This window comes from Dama dama, chromosome 23, assembly GCF_033118175.1.
Source record: "Dama dama isolate Ldn47 chromosome 23, ASM3311817v1, whole genome shotgun sequence".
Taxonomy (NCBI): domain Eukaryota; kingdom Metazoa; phylum Chordata; class Mammalia; order Artiodactyla; family Cervidae; genus Dama; species Dama dama.
In genome coordinates, this window is record NC_083703.1 from 37,707,329 (window position 1) to 37,722,013 (window position 14,685).

General features: G+C 39.6%; 1 pseudogene; it reads left to right on the plus strand.

Moving 5' to 3' along the window:
• LOC133044249 (patched domain-containing protein 3-like) overlaps positions 1-14,685 on the plus strand; it is a 145,303-nt pseudogene that overhangs the window by 98,785 nt on the left and 31,833 nt on the right.

Here is a 14,685-nt window from a genome sequence, read left to right on the forward strand (position 1 = left end):
TGATTTACAGATTTTATATTTTACTAGTGACATAGTTACTTTTAGTACTCTTATCCTTTAGCCTTATACAAGAGATCCTTTGTTAACATACCACCAGGTTACATATTAGAGTATTCTGGATTTGACTGCATGCTTGCCTTAATCAGTGTGTTGTATATTTACATTCATTTTGTCACTAATGAACATCCTTTCATTTCAGTTTGAGGACTTCTTTCAGCATTTCTTATGAGGCGGGACTAGTGGTGATGAACTCCATCAGGTTTGCTTTGTCTGGGAAAGTTTTTATTTCTCCTGCATTTCTGAAAGACAGCTTTTCTGGATAGAGTACTCTTGGTCGGCAGGCTTTTTCTCCTAGTGCTTTGAGCATGTCCATGGATGGAGGTCAAATTGTTGTTGTTGGGAGAACTGATGAGGCATCGGTCTTTCAGCCATGATGCTGATGTCACCCCATCATTTGGGTGATTTAAAAGTAAACTGCCTTCCCCTGGCCAAATATTTCCTTGATTTCTTCTTTCACGGTATATGTGCCTCATGTCATTTAAAATATCATCTAAATTAAGTGTTACTTTTTTCTTTGAATTCTTTTTTTAATTTATTTCTGGCTGCGCTGGCTCTTTGCTGCTGCAGCGCTCGGGCTTCTCAGTGTGGCGGCTTCTCTTGATGCTGAGCCTGGGCTCTAGGGTGCTGGCTCCAGTCGCTGTGGAGCACAGTTTAGTTGCACCATGGCATGCGGGATTTCCCCTGACCAGGAATTGAACCCCTGCCCCCTGTATTGGCAGGTGGACTCCTAACCACTGGACCACCAGGGAAATCCCTAAATTCACCATTATTATATTTAGAAGCAAAATAACAAATATAGTGTAAATCTAATTATGACTCCCATGTCTAAGAGTCAAGGTGCTTAGCCAATGGACTCCATCCAGGTTTTCAGCGTAGCTCTTGAGGTTCTTCTCTATGTCCTTCCAGATGCATCGCTCTACTTTCTTCCATGTATTTTGTACTCTTCCTTCCAGGTTCCTAGGAAACAACCCAGATGCCATGTGCCTGATGTTTGAGTTCATATTCGAATCTCCAAGTGGGATGATTTTCTTCCTTTTCTGTGTCTCATGACCTCCTCTCTTCACTTCTGCAAATTCTTCCTTATTTCACATATCACTTCATATGTCAAATTTTACATATCATACTGTATCATCATTGTACATCTGTGGCCAAGACAAGAGATTCCTCAATTATAGTGGATGAACACTGGTGAAAGGTTAAGGTGAGGACCAGTGCTTTTGACTGGAAGTCATTCTGTAAATAGTCCCCTTGGAAGCTGGACTAAAGTGAATACAACGTAAACATTCCGCAGGGAATATTATTGGGACAGACAGTGAAGAAGTGGATGGTAACTGAAGAGGAATGTGGGGTTCAAAGGTGTTTCTTATTTTATGTTAAGAAGGGAGCTTTTAGAGTATGTATGCTATTGGAAATGAGCCAGCAGAGGTCGTGTTTATTTAGTTTAATCTTGTTTGCATTTCCAGTACTAGAAAGTTTATTGATTGTATGACATTATCTTTAAAGTATTACAGTAAACTAATTGTATATAATACTTCTGTTCATGTATAGTTTTATGCTAAGGGCTTGTTCATTGGTTCAGAAGTGTAATATTCCTATGTCATTGAATATGCAGATGATTACTTAAGCTAATTCTATCATATATTGATTTTCAAAAATTACATAATTGTGAATTTACAAACATTTAGGCTATACTGAATAGGATTTGATCATTCCTTGATGATTCTAGTTGATAGTAACATCGTGAGTAGCTATGATTTTGTAAGGTACTCTGAAATATCACATCATATTAACTTCATAGTTGTTTATAGATTCCAGGGAAAAGGGGAAGATTTTGTTTATATTCAATAGAAAAAAAACATTAACAGTCTTTCACAAATTATTCCTTTTGGATGATTAAGATATAAATGACAAAAACTGTGCTTCCTGTATTAAGAATGTCATTAACACATATTATGTGCTCAATAAGTGTATGTCAGATGCATGAAGAAACAGCAGAGTGGTTGAATGAATGCCTATTGATGAATTTCTTTACAAAAAAACAAAACTTTATTAAAGTAGATTTCCAGTCTTGCCTACCTCTGAAGTCTTTTTAATTTTTGAGAAATATGTTTAAAGATTCAGAAATTATTCTTTATAGCTATAGCTAGACATGAAATAATACTATAGATTCATTTGCTCTCATATTACTTAAAAGGACTTTTCAATATTACTTTCTCAGCATATTTTGGAAGAGCAGTGCTGAAGCCAGGTTTCCTGGGCTTGAATTCTGGGTCTGTGGGTGACGTGCTGAGTGGGCTTGACTCCTGGTCTGTGGGTGATGTGCTGAGTGGGCTTGAATCCTGGGTCTGTGGGTAATGTGCTGAGTGGGCTTGAATCCTGGGTCTGTGGGTGACATGCTGAGGGGCTTGGGTGAGTTCCTCAGCCTTTGTGCGCTCCATTTCTTTAATACCCACCTCCCAGAAAGACTGTGAAGATTAAATGCCTATAAGACATGTCAAGTGCTTCTAATAATGCATAGCGATGCATAGGACATCCTCAAAAAATGAATATCTTGGTTATCCAAATAGGTTTCTTTCTTAGAAGGACTGAAGGAATACCTCCCAGATAGATTTTATTGCCATGAAAGTTAGTTGCTATTGAAAAGGACGGGTGAAAAAAACATTGGTATACTGTTTCCTATCACATAATGCAAGTAACATTATATTTTTTGTTTTCCTTGGATCTAACTTAAATCTTTATTAATATTACTGATATATTTTTTGCCCTTTAATTCTCCTCTTATTTATTTTTGCATCCTCTTTGCCAATGCAAAGAGTTTGTATAAAAAAGAAAAGTTTAGGTATTGTTTGTATTTCTGAACATTTAATATTAGCCTGAAAAGAATCATTTGTTTTTTTAGGCCTGCAAAGAAAACACCATGTGAAAAGAAAAAGGTATAGTAAAAACAATGAACTTTCAAAAATATTCTCCTTGTCGGAAATATTTTGTAAAAGGAATAGTGGTAAAATAGAAAATCTTCCTTTGTTGTAGAGAAGTTTACTTTGAAGACATCATTTAGAAACATTGTTGATAAAGTTATCCTTTTGATAAAAATCTCTTCTTTTAAGAAATGTCTGTTTTTGCTTTGATAAAGAGGTATTTATCACCTCTGTACACTTAGTATATTTTGTACATATTTTAAGGATACTGTGAAACAGTATTATTTATGTGTAGGTCAAAGAACAAATTAATGACATGAACAACCTGGATGACTTAACTCAGTTGTCTGAGACTGTTTCTGAGGATTTGCTTTACTCTACAAATTCCACATTGCAAGTAGGACGTCTTGACTTGGAGTATGAAGGTAGAATCACAGTGTAAATGTTAACAGAAAGTCTATCTGTGTATCAGTTCAGTTCAGCTCAGTTGTGTCCGGCTCTTTGCGACCCCATGAACCACAGTATGCCAGGCCTCCCTGTCCATCACCAACTCCCGGAGTCCACCCAAACCCATGTCCATCAAGTCGATGATGCTATCCAACCATCTCATCCTCTGTCATCCCCTTCTCCTGCCCTCAATCTTTCCCAGCATCAGGGTCTTTTCAAATGAGTCAGCCCTTCGCATCAGGTGGCCAAAGTACTGGAGTTTTAGCTTCAACATCAGTCCTTCCAATGAACACCCAGGACTGATCTCCTTTAGGGTGGACTGGTTGGATCTCCTTGCAGTCCAAGGGACTCTCAAGAGTCTTCTCCAACACCACATTTCAAAAGCATCAATTCTTCGGCGCTCAGCTTTCTTTGTAGTCCAACTCTCACATCCACACATGACTACTGGAAAAACCATAGCCTTGACTAGATGGACCTTTATTGGCAAAGTATCGTCTCTGCTTTTTAATATGCTGTCTAGGTTGGTCATAACTTTCCTTCCAAGGAGTAAGCGTCTTTTAATTTCATGGGTGCAATCACCATCTGCAGTGATTTTGGACCCCAGAAAAATAAAGTGGTATATGCACACCCTGTCAGTACTGCTCTAGAGCCAGGGGTATGTTACAGTGCTGTGCATCTGAGAAGTGTGTTTTGCATTAAAAGAACATGACAGTGAGTGTGTGCTCTGAGCCAGAGGCCTGTGATCCTTCTCACTCACTGTACCTTCTGCTGACTCTTCTTTCCTGTGCCTTCACCCACGATCAGGTCAGCATCATTTTTCTTCTAGAGTAACTGAAATAATCTCAGGACTTCTTCCCCTGCCACTCCACCTGGCAGAACCTCAGCGAGCACAGCAACTGTAATTATCACCTATTTCTAAAAATTCAGGTCTCATCATGTTACCCCCTTGCTTAAAGCCCAGCTGTTGCTTCTCTTTGCTGCATGGTTAAAGGTCACAATTGTCTAGCTTCATCTGGTTTTATTTTTTGCCCTTCTTTCTACATAAATTTTAGAATCAGCTTGTCAGTTTCCTAAAATGTCTGCTGGTCTTGAGGTTTTCATTTTCCTTCAGTTCAAAATGCTCTGTACTTTCTCTTTTCATTACCTCTTTGATCCAAGGGTTATTTAGATCCGTGTGATTTAGTTTCCAAATATTGAGAGTTTTCCAGAGATCCTTCTGTGCTCTTGCATCTCATGAGTTAGGTGCATCCAGAGGGGCCCTGGGGCTCGGGCTGATTATTTCCTGCCTTGGAGGCAAGACCTTGCTAACTACCCTGTTCATCCTGCTGTTAAGTAGGAGTTTTTCCAGGCTGGTTCAGCAGAATAGGTAGAACTCCTGCGGCTGAGTGAACACCAGGCACGGTTTCCTGTAGTCTTTCCAGGTGGTTCCTCCCTGGTCTCAGGTGGTTTCTCACACACGTGCAGTGTTCGAGGGACTCCTCCTTAGATCTCCAGGGTCCTTGTTCTATGTTCCACTCTCTCCTCTCCACGGTTCTGACCTGTGATCTCTGCCCGCGTTGGTTTCACCGGACTCTCAGCTTCATCACCTCCACTTGGGGAGTCCGGAGGACTCAGCTTCCATTCCTTCTCCCTGTGTCAGGGCCTGGAAATTCTCTCCAGGCAGTGAGCTGGGGCGTTCCTTAGGCTAACCTCCTGTGTTTCCTGGATCATTGTCCTTCATTCCCTGAAGTCCTTTGTCATGAAAATCATTGTTTAATGCATTTTGTCAGTGTTGTTTTTGCTTCCTCCACTCAGGAAGGTAAATCTGTAGCTGTTCACTCTGTCTTGGTTAGAAACATATGGCAGCTGGAGACTGTCCACAGGGTTGTTCCTCCTACTCTGTTTACTGCTTCCTGCTCATTCTTCATTTCTCAGTGTGACATCTCTTCCCCAGGGAAATTTTTCCTGCACTCAATCTGTGTCAAGTTCTGTTATGTTATCATAGAACTGTCTTTTCTTGTAGTATCTATCTGAGGACATAATTATTTGATTTGTCTTTCCCTTGTACTAGACTTCAAACTAAACAAGAGCCAGGGGTGTCTGTTTTATCTTCAGAGCTTAGAATAATGTCTTCCATATTATAGACACTTAATATTTGTTCAGTGTGTGAATGAGTGACTGTGAAAGGCACAGTCCTTTATATTCAAAAATTATTCACATAAATTTTTTGTTTGTTTGTTTCTTTGTTTTCTTCATCATGCAGTTTCTGATAGCTTGTGGAAAATTATGTTACACTTGCAGGACCAAATGCTGTTAGATGTGGCTAAGCTGGAAAGTAACAGTGAGATGTTTTCCCAGCAACTTTATAAAGCGGAAAGTAAATTCAATAAGCTAAACATCAAGTTACATCAGAAGAGAGTTGATCTCAGAGAAAAGACTTTGATGTTAGAATGTGTCCAGAGAGACCTAGGCCAAACAGAGTGTCAAAAGCAGGAAACCGAACTCATGTATCAGAATGAACAAGGCAAAGTGAATGAATACCTTAGAAAGCCGGAATCATTAGAGGAGAGATTATCTCTACTCCAGAGTGAAAACATGTTGCTCCGACAGCAACTGGATGACGCACAAAACAAAGCCAACAGTCAAGAGAGGACAGTCATTAGCATCCAAGACCAGCTTCTGCAGATCATGAAAAAACTTCATGCTGAAAATGATAAACAGTGTCTGATGCTGGAGGAAAGAAATAAGGAGTTAATCAACAAACAGAATCATTTAAAAGAGAGAATGTGTCAGTATGAAAATGAGAAAGCAGAAGAAGAAGTAAGTATCCAGAAGGAGAAATAATTCTTGGACTTCCTGGATGGAAATTCAAAGTGATTCTTGATTCTGGCTAAATGGTGAATCTAGTTGAATGAAAAAATACACAGGCTGTGATTATATAGTCTCTAAACAAGCCTGAAAGCACACCTTGTATCCAGCAAAAAAATTAGACCCAAGAGATGCTTCAGTTTGAGTAGAGACATCGTGTTGCTTGTGAAATGTTAAGAGATTAAGTTTTAAATTTTTAATATAGACAGGTATTAGGAATTTAATCTTTCACTATTAAGATAATAATTTTAATCTTTATGTTACCACATGTTGGTATAATGATGAAGCAGATAGAAGAAACGCTCAAACCTAAAATGAATATTTTGAAATTAAGCTTCAGTTCCATGGATGACTTTGACAGTCAATCCCATGTTTCCCAGATGCTGTCAATTATATATAGTACTTTGGCTTCAGTAACTTGTCATACCTTTTTGTCATAGTTGTTGGTATAATTTTAATTCTATTCATGTAAATTTGAATTAACTGGGAAAACATTTCAGGCTTGAATCATTTATTCTTGATGTCGATTCCGCACATAGAGCAAACGAGCTGCCTTACGTGTGCCACTCACGACAGAAGCCCTTTTTGAATCATTTATTCTTATGACCTCTCATCTCTTTAAGGAATTGTCACTAATTGATAATTCACTGGTAAGTCATTTAAATATACTTGTCATTAAATCATAATTTGGGACTCACGTGGTGAGCTCTAACCAAACTCTTCTTGATTTAATCTTCCCACTGCTATTTATGCTATTTACTTAGAACATGTTTATAATTTGCTAATAATTCTCATTTTAAGGATCAATTACTATCATTTGAATATCAGGTTGCCCAATAAAAATGAAGGGTGGCAGGATTTGTGAGCAGCAGGAATGGAGTGAGTCAGGGAGAGGATTGTAGGGGCCGCGGTCCAGAGGCAGGTGGAAGCCAGGTTACTGAGGCTCCTTGAAGGCCATGGGAGCAGCCTCATTTGTTAAATTTCATTTTTCTTTTATATTGGAGTACAGCTGATATACAATTTTGTGTTAGTTTCAGATGTACGGCAAGTTGATTCAGTTACACACACATCCGTTCTTTTTCAGTTCCTTTTCGCATGTAGGTGACTAGAGACTGTTGAGTAGAGGTCCCTGTGCTCTACTGGTCCTTATGGTTAGCCAGGGGCAGAGGTGGGGAGGAGGGATACATTAGGAGTTTGGGATTAACATAGACATACTACTAGATATAAAATAGATAAGGCCCAAAGGAATGGCCTCATTTTTCTGCTGAGGTAGGAATCTATTGGAAAGATCTGAGCACTGGATAGAATATGTGAAGACCTCTGAAGTTAATCAAAGCCTCTAATAAAGAAAGAGGGTAAATGTTCCACAGGGTGGGATTTTCCACCACTTGTCCCACATTCACACCCATTTCTTTCTGGACGTGAGGTGGTGAAGCTCTGCAGATTTATTGGGAGGGGCAAGGCGTGGACAGCGGGTCTGCATCTTTTGTCTGAGTAAGTTAATATCAGGAAGGCCGGAGGGTGGCCCCTTCTGTGTCTGTAACCAGATTCAGTGAGGAGGGCAAAGAAGGTGAGTTGCTGTCTGTGGTGATAATTTTCAAAGTGCATATGTTGGAGTTATCTATTATTAACATAACGTCATAGTAAAGTGTTTTGATAAACTCAGTGACAGAGCATCTTATCAGGCAGTTGTGAGACAACTTCGGCAAGAACTGACTGATGCCCTGAAAAAGCAGCCTATGTCAGAGGCTTCACCGCAAGTCATGTCACATTACCGGGCTAACTTAGAAGCTGAGGCACAGGATTTAAAGAGAAAGTTACATCAACTCCCAAGTCAGGTATGTATGAAATTGAATGTGTGGACAGTTAATATGTACGATAAAGTGTTTTAAGACACTCATTTTCATAGACAGCTTTCTTTTGTATTTTCATTACAAGTAATTTACTACAGTTTTATTATCTTTATAATGCACTCATTTCTTAAACTCTGCCTTTCATTCTGCCATTTGCATTATATATTTTTTACTTGTTATTTACCCTTAGGAAAGTGGAGAAATGTGCATCATTTTTCACACAAGTTGAGAGACTATTTTTTTTTCTATTAAACAATATTTCTTTTTAGTGATAGCTGTATTACCATGATAAGGCAAGCCAGATAAAATTAGAGGAGCTTGGCAGGCTGCTTTTTAATCTGCTGTCTAGGTTGGTCATAACTTTTCTTCCAAGGAGGAAGCATCTTTTAATTTCATGGGTGCAGTCGCCATCTGCAGTGATTTTGGAGCTCCCCAAAATAAAGTCTGTCACTGTTTCCATTGTTCTCCCATCTATATGCCAAGAAGTGGTGGGACTGAATGCCATGATCTTAGTTTTCTCAATGTTGAGTTTTAAGCCAGCCTTTTCACTCTCCTCTTTCCCTTTCTTCAAGAGGATCTTTAGATCCTCTTTGCTTTCTGCCATAAGGGTGGTGTCATCTACATATCTGAGGTTATTGATATTTCTCCTAGCAATCTTGATTCTAGCTTGTGCTTCCTCCGGCATGGCATTTCACATGATGTACTCTGCATATAAGTTAAATAAGCAGGTGACAGTACACAGCCTTGACGTACTCTTTTCCCAATTTGGAATCAGTTCGTTGTTCCATGTCCAGATCTAACTGTTGCTTCTTGAGCTGCATACAGGTTTCTGAGAAGGCAGGTAAGGTAGTCTGGTATTCCCATTTCTTTCAGAATTTTCCACAGTACTTTTGATCCATGCAGTCAAAGGCTTTGACATAGTCAATGAAGCAGAAGTAGATGTTTATCTGGAATGCTCTTGCTTTTTCTATGATCCCATGGATGTCGGAAATTTGTACTCTGGTTCCTCTGCCTTTTTTCCATCCAGCTTGAACATCTGGCAGTTCTCAGTTCCTGTACTGTTGAAGCCTCACTTGGAGAATTTTGAGCATTACTTTGCTAGCATGTAAGATGAGTGCAATTGTGCAGTAGTTTGAAGATTCTTTGGCATTGCCTTTCATTGGGATTGGAATGAAAACTGACCTTTTTCAGTCCTGTGGCACCTGCTGAGTTTTCCAAATTTGCTTGCATATTGAGTGCAGCACTTTCACAGCATCATCTTTTAGGATTTGAAATAGCTCAACTGCAATTCCATTACCTTCACTAGCTTTGTTTATAGTGATGCTTCTTAAGGCCCACCTGACTTCACACTCCAGGATGTCTGCCTCTAGGTGAGTGATCACACCATCATGGTTATCTGGGTCATGAAGATCTTTTTTGTATAGTTCTTTTGTGTTCTTTCGACCTCTTTTTAATATCTTCTGCTTTCTGTTAGGTCCATATCATTTCTGTCCTTAATTGTGCCCATCTTTGCATGGAATGTTCCCTTGGTGTCTCTAATTTTCTTGAAGAGATCTCTAGTCTTTCCCATTCTATTGTTTTCCTCTGTTTCTTTGCATTGATCACGGAGGAAGACTTTCTTGTCTCTCCTTGCTATCCTTTAGAACTGTTTAGCTGAAGTTGAGTAGTTTTCTGATGACTTACAAGACCTTCTAGAACTAACACCAAAAAAAATGTACTTTTTATCAAAGGGGACTGGAATACAAAGTAGGAACTCAAGAGATACCTGGCATAACAGGCAAGTCTGGCCTTGGAGTACAAAATGAAGCAGATCAAAGGCAAAGAGTTTTGCCAAGAGAACACACTGGTCATAGCAAACACCATCTTCCATCAACACAATAGATGACTCTACACATGGACATCACCAGATGTCCATTACACATACAATTTTATGTGTAAAAACCTCTATATTTAACAAATAAATGTCAGCAGTTTAAATTCCAGAAAAATGATGAAAAATCATTTTAAGCTGTTTGAATCAGTCATTCATTTTGAAATCTGTCCTTACTGTCATCAGGTTTATAAACTGCATTGATTATAAATGCTTATCACTCATGAACTCATGAGAAATAATATATATTTTTTTAAATTTCTGTGCTCACACTCTGAACTCTGTGCTGTCCTTTTCATAAGAAATGACCTCTGTCTGTAGGTGAGTCATGTTTCTGAGGCCAGGTTCCCCTTTATCGAACTTCTAAGAAAATCCCAAAGGCCTCTTCTCATTTTGTATGTCTTGGTCTCGGTTGGACTTCCCTAGTGTCTCAGACAGTAAAGAATCTGCCTATAATTCAGGAGACCCAGGTTTGATCCCTGGGTTGGGAAGATCCCCTGGAGAAAGTGAAAGTGAAAGTCACTCAGTCATGTCTGACGCTTTGAGACCCCATGGACCATATAGTCCATGGAATTTTCCAGGGCAAAATACTGGAGTGTGTAGCCTTTCCCTTCTCCAGGGGCATCTTCACAACCCAGGCATTGAACCTAGGTCTCCTGCATTGTGGGTAGATTCTTTACCAGCTGAGCCACAAGGGAAGCCCAGGAATACTGGAGTGGGTAGCCTATCCCTTCTCCAGCAGATCTTCCTGACCCAGGGATCAAACCAGAGTCTCCTGTACCTCAGGCAGATACTTTACCAGCTGAGCTATCAGGGAAGCCCTATCCCCTGGAGAAGGAAATGGCAACCCACTCCAGTGTTCTTTCCCAGAGAACCCCATGGACAGAAGAGCCTGGTGGGCTTCAGTTACGGGGTCACAGAGTCAGACATGACTGGGCGACTCACACTTGGTCTCTGTTAGGTCAAACAAACAAGCAGTGTTTTTGCTGCCAAAGTTCTCTTTAAAGCTTTTAGTGTCCTGTGAATTTGATTGGGGTTCATGCCATTGGAAAGGTTACCCTCAAAAATCTTTTTTGAAGGAAGCACCACACCTTGGGCAGGATGACGCCTTTAACATTCTTTTGCTCTTAAGATCCTTAAAGGAATCTCAGGCACCACCTTAAATCTTTCCAGGGTCTTAATCTTACAGTCTACAGGTTTTACCTTTAGACCATGTTTTCCTGGCAGCACCCTAGGTTTGATCTGAGCCCAGAAGCCATTTCTGTCTTTTAGCATCATGTGACGATTGGACATGTGGAGATGATGTAAAGGGGATATAGATACTGTATTCAGTGAGTCTTGACTCATTTATATTTAATAGTACTTTTTGATTTTTCTGATAGCTTATCCCTCTCATTGATTTACTTTCAGCTGCTTCATAGGAAGAGTCTCCGTCTCTCCATGCTTTAGTGTCAGTTTCTTTTGCCCAGAAGCAATAACCGGCAGCATCTTCAAGGACCATCAGGCTTCTGTTTTCAATGTCATGAAGCCCATTGGGTTTTCATTTCTTTCTCTGCATCCATTCAAGTGCCACCTACCTCCAGGTTCAAAGGCATCCTCACATGTTTCAGCTCTTTTTTTAATGGCAGTACCTCATTTGGGGGCATCACCAACTCGATGGACACGAGTTTGAGCAAGCTCCAGGAGTTGATGGTGGACAGGGAAGCCTGGCATGCTGCAGTCCATGGGGTCACAAGGAGTCAGACATGACTGAACTGAAGCCCATTTTTAATATCAGTATCTGTGCCAGTTATTTATTGCTAACAAATTGCATCAGAAGCCACCTCAAAGCCTAGTGACTCAAATCAGCATTTCCTTTGTTCACCAGTCTGCATTGGCGCGAGGCTCAGTGAGTGAGGCAGATCATTTCTTCTCCAGTCGGCATCAGCGGGGATGTCGTGAAGGTGGGGACCAGAGTCATCTGAAGACCTGTTGATGCACACGTCTGGCAGTTGGAGCTGGCTTTTGGAGGGGCCATTAGGTGGGGGCAGTCAATGGGGGCACTGACATGTGCTCAGTATGTGGGCTGTGCTTCTTCACAGCGTGTTGACTGATTCTAAGAGTTGGCTTCCCCACGGAGCAAAATTCAGAAGCTATTTCGCTTTAAAATTCACACAGCAATTTCCTTAGATTCTGTCCAGTAGAAATCAGTTACTAGAGCTAGCACATACTTAAGGAGAAGGAATTGCGTGAGAAAAGTGTCAAAGAATTTGTAGACATGTTTGAAAACCACCAGCTCCACTCATGTCGACTTACCAAGTAATCTTTCTGTCTAAAGGAAAGTTCTTTCCAACTCAGTGCCACTGAAATTCCAGCAAATATTTTCTGTTTGTTTTGTTTGGTATGTTCTCTTATTCTGTGGAAAGTAACAAAGGGTTACAAGAATGAGACATTTTTTTGTTTTTCAGAAACAGCATCTCCCTAAACTCTTAGGAGATGGGATTTCTTTAACCTTGTGAATCATTTCTCTTTGGAATGCAATTCAAATTAGCAAAAAGCCTTTGTAGTTCAGAAAAAGGCTTATTGGATTAGAATCCATATTTATAAGATTTATTAATTAGAGTCTTATTTTCACAATCTTCTTTTGGGAGGCATTTATTAACTCAGCCCTATATAACTCAATATAGGATACCTCAAACTTCTTTAAAAACCATGGGACAAGATGGGGGGAAGGAGTAAGAGACATTCTACTAAGAGGTGACTTGCAGTCTTTCTATGGAGAAAAGATAGGAAAGTACTACTGTAGAACAATAAAAGAATGTAAAATCAAGTGCAAATGTTGTGTGACTCAGATGATAGTGACGGATGTATTTTGTGACTTCTTGGTGGTTTGAAGTTCTTTCTTGATTCTCTGAGTAATTCCAGGTCCTACATTCTACAATACAGATACCATTGTATGTATTTGATCCTTAGGTTGAGTTAGGCTGTGCTCAGTCCACTTCACTCAGTACCAAATGGTATTGTTTTATTCTTGCATGTTGATCATCTTCCAGCAGAGCTGGAAACTGCATGTTCACAATGTTGGCTCCTGCATGCAAAAAATCAAGTTCTTCAACAGGAGTTATCAATGAAAGGAAGGCAAAAGAAATGTGAGAAACTAGAGAAAGAGAAAAAGAAGTTGGAGCAAGAAGTAGTGAAACTCAAAAGTCACATAGAAATGAATATGATAGAACACACTCAAGTAGAGCAGTACAAACGGGAGATTGAAGAAAGAATGAGACAGGATCTCGTAGAGAAATTAAAAGAAATCAACCCAATTTTGCAGGTTAATTTGTTGATCTGTCATGTGCTTGAATTCACCTCACTGTAAATTACATTTTGGATGTATACAACTTATGTGTTTCCTCTGCTCCCCTTAGAGCGATATGTTTTGTACATTTCTGGAAGGAAGGGGGCACTTGTTTCTCCTTGTAAATATTTCAGTTTCCATCACATTTATCACTAAATTGATCTTTCAGAATGCTTCTCACTAGAGAATCCTTTTACTTATAAGACCAATTGGTATAAAACAAGACTATGAGGAGGAAAAAAAACATGTGGTTTAGAGCTGGTGCCATCCTCTGAAATTATCCTTAAGTTGTCTTGTTCAATTTTTAAAATTTTCGCTTCATCCTCTTAGTCTTTGAATTGTCCAGTTCCTTAAGTACTACTATAACATTGATTCCACATTAATTTTATAATTCAGATTTAATATATTTCACATTGACCATGATTATTTTAAAGTTCTGTTTTTCTTTTTTTCACATTTAAAATCACTCTCTGAATGACTGACTCAAAACTAAATGGAACAAATATAATTATTCAGGTTATAATCATTTAAAAAATGTATCTTTTAAAATTTGACTTAGATACAAGCAGCAGCTCAAGAAAACTTAGAGCAGTTACAAGACCAGAATATTGCTTCCATAAGAAGTCAGAAGAAACTGAGAATTAACGATTTGGAATCTGAAGTCTCCAAGATGAAAACTTCTCATGACTCTAATAAAACAGAGTTAGAAAAATATAAGAAACTCTGCCTAGAACAAGTAAAAACTAATAAGTCATTGGAAAGTAAACTAGACAAGTAAGTCAAAACCCAGAATCACAGAAAATAAATTTAGTCCATTAATTTCTCTCTGAAGCCTAATTTTTATAGAGCCAGGTTCCTGAGATTTAGTACGAAGTGAAAGTTAACTAAATAGTCACTGCTAGAGGGCACCCTAAGAAAAATTAGTAATACTATATCCTTGTAAGTTTTCCTACACTAAATGAAAGCATGCTTGTGAAATAGGGGGAAATTAACACAGGGCTGAAAGGCAGGATAATTGACAAAGTGGCTAAAAATAACATGGTGTCCTGACTGAGGGGGTGTGGAGGACTGAAAGGGCAGATCCCACCTGCAGTGCCGAGTCCAGCTTTCCCCACTGTCTGAAAGCAGAGCCCTCCTAGGACGCCTTCCATAGGCCAAAACAGCATAAAGCAAAGAAGCAGGTACCCGAGGACACATTCTGCTAGTCGATGCTAAGATGAATATGCCCAAGTGAAGCACAGGTGCTCCCAGACGAGGTTCAGGGCTGTGGCGACTTGATGCTGAGATGTGGGGTGTGGCTCCCGGGGAAGGAGCCGGTGGGGCCAGTCTGCCTGCTTGGGGAGCGTGATGCCTCTCACTGTA